The following is a 7,297-nucleotide window of genomic DNA, read 5'->3' as shown; positions in this document are numbered from 1 at the left end:
TGATTATACAGTGATTCACATGCTTCTATTTCTACTTGTTGATGTTATTGTTGCCATCCGATGCATATTATTGTGATCCGTAGATTACTGTCTTGCCTGCAGGTGTCGTGCTGGTGACCGGGTTCGAAGCGCTCGGATCGAAGGTGGTCGAGCACTGGTACGAGGTCTACAAGATGGACAAGCAGGGGGCCAACCTCTGGTTCATCTACTGGTGGGAGGACAAGGTTTCTTCTGGCTCTGAATGTTAGGATGGTCAATGTAATAGTCCAGTATGTAGTGTAAGGTTTTGGATTGGAAACTCACTGTGAAGTTTGGCTCTTATTAGGCTTGCTTTTGCTGCCATTTTTTATTGATGAATGCATTACCTTTTTCTGATTGATCCAAAATGTCATCTTATCTCTATCGCAATGGGAGTTAAAATGTTTGTACAGACAGTATAGTTTATGCTATGATAATCACTGTATTGTTTGTAGTATGGAATTTGCATTCTGTAATGGGACTGGAGTTTAGCTCTTTGGCTTGCCTTTTCTGTGCCCTAGAGACGAATACACCGGCCCTAGAATAATACCTGCCTCTTTATTAGCACTTCCAAGTAAGCGCCGCTCTCACTGTTGCCATCTACTATGTGTAATTAGGAGTAGGACATGGTCCTTTTGCTTGTGCTACACAAGGATTTGTACTGCACTGCTGCTGAAACTGCTGAAACATGATGCTGCGATTGCCAATTTTTTTGTCTTAATGCCCATCTGTTGTTATTTGCTTGGGGTGTTTTTCATTAAAATACAAACAGTGGCTGTTCTGAAATTCAAGCTATTGAAGAATGATGATAAAATACTTTTTTAAACAGTGGGTTGTGGCTTAGTGTAATTGATGTACTAGTGCACTGCTTGGCGTAAAATTATAGCAGTACACATAGATATGCAATGAAATGCTTCTCGTATTTTACACATGTATATTTGACATGAATGTGTATTGCTTGGCTTAAAGTTGCAGAAACCATGTTCTATGAATAACTATAGTTGCTTTCAAAATCTGCAATTTATTGGCGATGTTACCTTATTATTTGCTCTATTTAATTGTTTTTGTAGGTCCATGACATCTCGCTGAACCACTACACCTGGCTTGCTCGCCGGCGCGCCCGTGCGTGCTTCGATGCGCGGCGCTTCGTCGAGCTGGCCGGACCGCGGCAATCCCCGGAGCTGGAGCGGGAGGATGCAACGAGATGCTGCTGCTGCGGTTGCGTCCTCTGAGGCAGCAGCTGCCCCTCGCTGACCTCATCAACCTTTGGCGTCCGCCATGAGCTCCGTGCATGACCCCTTCTACATCGTCCGGGAGGAGATCCAGGGCTTGGTAATCCCCCCATCCCCATCCGCCCTCCCTCCCCTGCGCCCCTTTCTCTTCCTCCAGTTGCAAATTTTCATTGATGCAGCTATTTATTTGGTTGCGCCGTGGCGTACTGTCAGCTGAAAATTGCTTCTGTATTTTCTACTCCAGTACTATGGCTGAGGCAGTGACCAGCTTGGTAGGTAGTACTAGCTGAGAAAGTTCATGATACTGGCTGGGAGCAAAAAATTATAGGCTAAGTTGCTGTATTGGTTCTGTTGTTGTATGGGGATATATGCATAGATATGTAACATGTGGGTTCCAAGCATGCTTCCGAGAAAAAGTAAAATTATATATCCAATTTAAAAATTGTACATCTGCCGTTCTTGTGGAATGCAAGTTATTTTAGGTAGTAAGAGTGTGCAGGGCAGGTCATCAAGTGCACGGCTGCTAGTTTGCTTACTAGCTCTGTTCTATTGGGATATGTATATGTATGTGTGGATTTTAAGCATGGTTCCTATAGATGTGATAAGTGCATACCATTGCAACTCCTCTTTGTCTGGTATTATAAGGCCATTTGATTGAATGCTTGAAGTGAATGTGCTTCTAAGTCTCATGTAGTTTCAGAAACACATGCATTTGTCCATTTCTTTGCCTGCTCTTGTGAGCTCTTCCCATTGGGAAACATGGCTAGCTGCCCATATCATTTGATGAACTATACTATTATCCATTGCTTTTAATCAGCTGATGATGCATATTCAGTTTGGCTGATTTTGTTACATACATACATACATACATACATACATACATACATACATACATGGCTTTGTTTTGGGCTGGCAACTCAACTGTGATGCCATTGCTGCTGCTCTGTAGAACTTCTGTATGTTTAGAGCATGCATCCTAATTGTCAATCTTGAGTCTGCACTGCTGTATGTTTTTTATGTCAAACACTTATGCATGACTAATTGTTAAGTTGATACAATTTCTTTAGTAGACAAGCTTGGAAACTTAGACTACAGACTGTTAAACTGCTACTGATATAGACTACAGAATTTTTAATCTTAGACTACTGGTTTATCTATGTTTCATATCATGGATTTGACCCGTACCATGCATTACACATGTGTTGATACAATCATATAGCTTATCTGATCAAACAATTTGTTCATGTTATCTTTACCTGCTACTCCTATACCTTACCAAAACAAAAATAATTCTAACTAGAAGTAGTTTTTTTGTTCAGGTTTTGTATTTATTACTGCTGACATATTGTCATGATTTACTTTTTGTACTGAATAGATCTTTCTGATATTCACAGGTTTTAGCGATCAGCCGTAGCTCTTTCATCAAAGGTGCATGGTGCAACCGAGGAAAAGCACTTCATGTCCAACCAAGGTGCATGGTGCTCACAATTGACGAACAGGAGGTCTATGAAATTTGAAGTTCAAAGCCGGATAGCCATACTCAGCAAATAGTCGTCTCTTTTGTTTGACTGTAATAGACTGTAAATATTGTTATATTGTAATAGTAGGCATATTTGAGTTGTAATAGACTATGTACAGATTGTAGTAGACTTGGTTAGTGTTATTTGATGAACTATATTTGTACTGTTCCGTTTGAAATATTGATTATGTATGTGATTTCAAAATGTGTGGAATGGAAACCTGACTTGTGGGACCCACTTATGAGAATAATCTGAGCAATTTTGAATTTTTTGTCAAGTGGGCCAAATGTGTGAGAAGATGACAAATGGGACCAGCCCCAAAATATAATGGCCCGAATAATTTTAAAAGACCCCGGCCCAGAAATAAATAAAAGGTTGAAATGGGCTTGGCCTATGTAACTGGCAGGAAAAAAACAATAAATGGGCTGAATTAATGGGCTCGGCCCATATAGACACCTAATCGGATCGGGCTGAATCTTGTCAGTAACCTTTCCAATTGGTCGCAATTTTGCCACGTCGGATCCGACGTTCCCTGAACAGACAGTTAGTGACCAAAACAAAATGTCATGGGTTCAACGACCTTCTGTTTTGGTTGTAAACGTCGACCTTCTCACATAGAAGGTCGTTAATTTCAGTTTACGACCGTCAGTGTTTGACCTTCTGTTTTTTGTCACAAAAAGGTCGCAAATGAAAAACAATAACTTTTCAGTAACCAATAGTCAAGGTCATAAGTTGACATATTTCTTGTAGTGGACCTGCACAGATGCTTCGCTACGGGAGTGGCCTTGCGCCGGCAGCCACTGCTGCTCTACGCTAGCCAGCCATCACGGGCTCACGGCAGGTCGTCGCCGTCCAGCCGCGTCAGGATGCCGCGGTCGCGGCCCCTGCCTCGGCTCGCGGGTCTGTCGTGCCACGCCAGCGCCGCACTCGCTGCTCGGAGGTGGCTGGCCGTCGCCTCTACCGGTTGCCGCTGCCGACATACACCCCGAAGAGCACGGTGACGAGTACGACTCGGTAGACGCGGGCGGTGGCGAGGTGGTGATGGACCGCCATGCCGTGCTCCCCTGCTTCGTCGTGTCTACAGGGTCTAGCCTCCGGAGCTGGACAGCCCCGCCAGCCGGCGCTCCAGCTGATCCGACGCGCCCATGGCCATGGATTCATTCTCGTGTTAATCACCACCACTCACTAATCTGCTAGCTGCTAGCTAGGCTCCGATCGATCCATCTCCCCCATCTCTGTATGAGACTGTAAAAGCTTATATCCAGAGAAAGAACCATTTGAAGATGCTTTAATTGAATAACACAACGGACTCTGTACTCTTATGATAACCACACCGTCTATTAAGTTACTAGAACAGCTAATGGCCATCCATTATGAATTTATATGAATATTGTCTTGTTTGCTACATTCTGTGTAAAATATCTTGTAACAATGACTGAATTTTGATGAAACATTCTGAATTTTGATGACTGAATTCAGACTATAGTAAACTGAATCAATGGCAGTACTTGGAACTTAATTTAGTCAGAACAAAACTAGTTTGCTAACTAAATTTAGTCGGTACCCCTCACTTAATAATTTGAGAGTATATATAGATAGCCTAAGCATAGATTTACCCTTGGACAGTGTGTTGCAGAGTGTGTTGTTTTTTCAGAGCTTTTGTAATCTACTAGTGCTCATGCCAGAAGAGAAGACTGTATTACCAACAACACTTTTGCCTGTGCAGTCGAAAGACAAGATGGAATGCTCACGGAACAGCAAGACAGTAAGTATACAAAAGGTGATTTAACTTTAAAAAATGGGACTTTACCCTTGGACAGCAACACACCTAGGCCTAGGCCAATCTCTAACACCCTCATGTACTGAACCGCATACATACACCCTGTAGTTACATTTGCCTGCTTGGCTGCTAACCCTGCTACAGACCAGACCACATCCCAGCTCTTTAATTAAACTCGCCGGTGGCTGTTGGCCATTGCCCGCCGGGATGAAGCCCCCCATGAGGCCCCAGCGGTCCATGAAGTACTGCTGCTCGGGCGGGAGCCTGTGGGAGCGGCTGCGCCGCCGGAGAGGCTAGATCAGGAGCGGCGAGTAGTAGCGCGAGGAGGTGGCGACGCCAACAGAAACCAAGCCAATCACGGTGGACAGAGGAACGTCTGTCGTGCAATCACGGTGGACAGAGGAACGTCTGCCAGCCGCGGCCTCCAGTTCCTTCATGGGCTCGGTTTCCATATGGTGAAGGAATGGGGATTTTGAGCTTGCTTACATGGCGGTGGCGGTGAAGGCGAGGAGGAGGAGGAGGGAGGCGGCGAAGGTCTTCGCGAGTAGGAGTAGTAGTCGTCGTCCCTGGTGGGGTGACCGCGGCAGCACCGGCAGCAGCTGGCCACGAGTGCCGCCAGGGTGAAGCCGACGAGCCAGACCGCCTCGGCCACGAACGTCGGCGCCGCGCTGAAGGCCACCGACTGCAAGCAGCATGCATCAACGGTGAGCACGAGCGCAAGCATGAGTGCAAGACTAGTAGGTCAAGAACGGCTCAACTTACGGCGATGTAGTGCCGGTCACTGATGTTCCAGCCGCTGGCGTAGGGCCGGAGCCCGTCAAGGGGGCCCTTCCGGCGCGTCCCCTCGCCCGCCAGCGGCGCCACGGAGCCGGCGCCCAAGGAGGACGCGAGGAGGACGGCGAGGAGTAGGAGGAGCGTGCGCCGGTTAGTGAATTTTTCTCATCTTTTAATAACTGGCAATCAAAGCACACTTGGCATCGGTTGATTCGGGCCAGCTCATTGCATACGTACATAAAACCGTATAATGGACCATAGATGACCCTCTAGAGCAAGTTTGCTAACTGTATTGCGGGTATTTGTAACCAGAGGAACTAAAGCTAACGCTAGTGCAAGTAAATGGACTTGTAGTGAATTTTTCTCATGCAGAAAACAAGCTTCAGACGGAGCGTGAGACTGAGAAGGAGCAAACAGAGGCGCTAGATCGAATGTGCCGTGCAGGTGTGCGGCTGCTCTTGCCCTTTCAACGAAAGAAAAAAATTAGGTTTACAGCGAGAGAGAGAGAGAGAGAGAGAGAGAGAGAACAAGATGATGGAAGCAAGGCACTCATCCCTGTCGTGGCCGTTCGGTCCATGTGAGGCCGACAAGGACCGAACGGAGCAGCGCCGGATCAAGCGCGTAGTGTAGCTGCTGGAGGGCCGTGACCCCGACAATTTCATGGACGAGTGGAGCTGCGTCTTCGAGCTGAAACAAACAGCCGGGACAGGAGAAGCTAGCTAGATTGGTGAAAAAACCCGACGGTCTGCTATTGGCTTTTGTATATCCATGTGAGCATATTCAACCTGCTTTGAGCGATTGCTCAAGTTGGCCATGTGCCAGCGCATTATGATCAAACAGCTAACAGAAAGCTAACGAAATTGCTAAACTCACGGGCATTTTACTTGCTTTCACGGGGCCTTTCCTTAATTCTCTACCCCCCCCCCCCCCCCGAGTTTCAGGTGGGTGGGGCCCGTTCCTCTCCCTTTTAATCCAATGACAACTTGCCAAGTAATAAGCACCCCGTAACACCCCGGTAAAAGCCCGTTGATGTAGCATTACTGGAAAGCTAAATACTCGCAGCTGGACTTTGCTATGGATTTTTGAGTTCCACTAAAAATCTGATAAAATAGAGCTTGTTGAGACAAACCCTAGACGAACCCTAGCTCTCTCTCTCTCTCTCTCTCTTTCTCTCTCTCTCTGACGGAGGAAGATGCCGCACTGGACACATGATTTTCCGGTGACATACGCCGCGGCGACCAAGGCTTCTGACACACCAACGGCATTTTTTTTTCTTTGAGCTCGAACTCTGGCTCAGCAACACACAACAACATACAACCAGCACACACAAGAAGCTATCATACGCGGACGCACACACACGACGCCCACACCCCTCGCTTCTCTGGCGCGTGCGATCTGCTCGGTTTGGCCGCTGCCGCTTATCTCGCCAACGGCCATCGATTGCACCGCAGCAAACTCATGCATGCATGCCCGACTAAACTAGCTTTTTTTTTGGCTAGCTAACTCACGCCCTAAGCCAGCTACATGCACGGCCACATCCACTACGGCGTTAGGCTCTCAACGGCCATATAGCCTGGTTATGCGGGCTAACAGACTTGCATGCATCCAGCTCCAACTAAGACAGTAATCAACTGACTCGAAACAAATTCAAGTCATGATTTCCCCTCAAAAAAAAAAAATTCAAGTCATGATTGTCCTAACAGAGCTACTGTGAACTATGTAGTTTTTTTTTGAATAATACTTTTTTTTCCACAAACAGTCCACCAATCTTAATATTTTGATCTACTGAATAATACATCTTTGAGTCCCAAACTTTATGTCTCGGTGGTTAGAGCTGACCAAAGTTTGTGTTATGTCATACACCGCCATTATGACATTCTGTGAGCATGGATGGAAAGCAAGGTTTAAAACTTATTGCTTTTTGGGGGGTGTTCAAACCTTATTGCTAAGTGCATTATTATTTATTATCCTTG

Source organism: Triticum aestivum, chromosome 7A (assembly GCF_018294505.1).
Source record: "Triticum aestivum cultivar Chinese Spring chromosome 7A, IWGSC CS RefSeq v2.1, whole genome shotgun sequence".
Classification (NCBI taxonomy): Eukaryota; Viridiplantae; Streptophyta; class Magnoliopsida; order Poales; family Poaceae; genus Triticum; species Triticum aestivum.
The sequence above is the reverse complement of the archived record's forward strand: the minus strand, read 5'-3'. Positions refer to the sequence as shown.